Below are 2,500 nucleotides of genomic sequence, written 5' to 3'. Positions count from 1 at the left end.
GGGAATATCTGGCCGTGCTTGAAAATATAATTATTTGTGAATGGTAACATTTATTTCCTTCTCTCTCTCTCTCTCTCTCTCTCTCTCTCTCTCTCTCTGTGTGTGTGTGTGTGTGTGTGTGTTTGCGTTTGTTGTTGTTGTTGCATGTTTAATTTCTACATCGTTTTTTTGTTTTGTTTTGTTTATTTATCTGTGGCAATTTCGACACACAATGTGTTGAATTTGAATCTGTATGTTTGCGTACAGTAATGTCAATTGGCCATTAATGTGTGTGAAAGGGAGAGAGGGGGGGTGGGGGGGGGGAGAGAGAGATCCCATAAATAATGAAAGATTTGTGATGGCCCCGATGAGTGTAATGTGACAAAAATTGACGTGTGACACACTGAGTGCCGCTGGCTGTAGACAGAACCTGTATGTTATGTCATCGTCGGGTCACATTGATCGTCGTCCACAGAATCATGCTGGGAACATAACGAACCCCCCTCAGCCAGTACCCTCATTACATGGTGTATATAGACACACCAGGCCAATTAACACACACACACACACACACACACACACACACACACACACACGGCAGATGGCAGTTAGCGCACTCACAAAGGGTAGATTCGCCAGGAAACGAGTGTGTCCCACCAGAGGTCATCAAGGTAGGAAAACCGACCTATTTACCCCCCATCGACATTAGCTTCCTTGTCTCTGTTTGAGAGGTTACATTCCCCCATAACATGTGGGTGTCATGTATGAATCATCTCAACATGTGATCGACTGCTCCATGGCCAACAACAAACGCAACTTTTTCTAACATTCTGACTAATCAACAACAACAACAAAACAAAGCACACAAAAAGAAAACACAGCAAAAACAAACAGCAACAACAACGGAATGATAAGACAACCACTTTCGCATAAGATAATGATGATGATAAGATGAAGAAGAAGAAGAAGAAGGATGATGGTGGCGATGATGATGATGAGTATGGTAAGCAGAGGGAGGAGAAGCAGATTTGACGCATAATCCAAACTAAGTAGAGACAGACTTTAAAAGGACTGAAATCATCAAAGAAAGTTCATTTGTGGGCTATGCGTTACGTAGTCATTAACTAGAATCAAACACCACCTGGTTAGAAGATGGACATCTTGCGAACGAACGTTGAAATATGACAGGCTCAGCAAAAGTGCAGTGTACCCTCTGACATATTGCCTCATGGCGACCTTCAATGAGAGAGAGGGGGGAGGGGAGGTTAGGGGGGGGGGGGGGGTTCTGAGCCAAATCTGTCTTATTTAGAGCACGAACCACAAGTAAACAAAGCAGAAAACAATGACTGCATGTGCGATTCGATGTTCGTAACTTCTGTATAAAATATACCTAGCAGAGTGTTGGCCAAGAGGTAACGCGTCCGCAAAGGAAGCGAGAGAATCTGAGCGAACTGGTTCGAATCACACCGGCAGTCACCAGTATTTTCTCCCCCTCCCGGCACTAGACCTTGAGTGGTGGTCTGGTCGCTAGTTATTCGGATGAGACGATAAACCAAGGTCCCGTATGCAGCATGCATTTAGCGCACGTAAAAGAACAAAAGGGTTGTCCCTGGCAAAAATCTGTACACAAAACCTACGTCGATAGGAAAACAAATAAAATTACATTCAGAAAAAAAGGGGTGGCGCTGTCAGTGTTGCGAGAGCAGCCCGCCTGAATTTCACACAGAGGAATCTGTAGTGACAAAAAGAGTAATACAAATACAAATAGTTGAATTCAGAGAGAGACAGAGACAAGATGCGTGCGAGTGACAGCGAGACGTGCTTGTGAATGATCCCAGTCTTTCCTTCTTCAATACTCCTTTCCCGAAGTCAGTTACACCAAACGGCAGCCCCTCCGCTGTTTTCAAAGTGGACAATTCTTTGTGCACATATATACACCCTGAAAGCAGCAACACAATAACGACACACAACGAAGACTTCCAACCCTGTCCTGTGTCGACGTTGTCGTCGTTGTTATTGTTATGATCATTCCACACCTTTTCCATAAAACGCCGCTTCTTAATCCTGCCGACAAGACGGTGAATAGGCAGGCGTCCAGGATACGCCAGGGCATTTGCTTGCATTCGTTAGAAAGACAGGTAACAAAAACTCTTTTTGTGCGGGTTTGGGGAGCAAGCTGAGCTGAGCTTGAGGAGTCGGTGTACAGGGGGTAGGGAAAGGGTTGTTTGGGACTGACAGAGAAGTCAGTGTTGCCCATTTCTCTGGTGCTTTCCCCCCCCCTAACCCCCACCTCCCCTTTAGTGAAGGTAACACAGGGCGTGAAACAATCCTGGCAGTGCTGTGGGTTGGTTCTCTTCTTCCCGCTGTTGTGAGGGACAGGAGGGGTCTTCCTGGCCGTCCTTTTCTCTCTCTTTGTCTCTGATTTTGTCTCTTTGTCTTTTTTGTTGTTGTTGTTCTTTGTCTCTTTCTGTGTTTCGGTGTCTGTTTCCTTCTGTTTTTCTCTGTGCTTCTGTCTGTCTGT

At 45.3% G+C, this 2,500-nt stretch overlaps 1 protein-coding gene across 2 annotated transcripts in view; it reads left to right on the top strand.

Moving 5' to 3' along the window:
* LOC143281845 (cilia- and flagella-associated protein 337-like) overlaps positions 1-2,500 on the top strand; it is a 172,181-nt gene that overhangs the window by 219 nt on the left and 169,462 nt on the right. The window lies entirely within an intron of this gene.

Source organism: Babylonia areolata, chromosome 1 (assembly GCF_041734735.1).
Source record: "Babylonia areolata isolate BAREFJ2019XMU chromosome 1, ASM4173473v1, whole genome shotgun sequence".
Taxonomy (NCBI): Eukaryota; Metazoa; Mollusca; class Gastropoda; order Neogastropoda; family Buccinidae; genus Babylonia; species Babylonia areolata.
The sequence above is the reverse complement of the archived record's forward strand: the minus strand, read 5'-3'. Positions and strand labels throughout refer to the sequence as shown.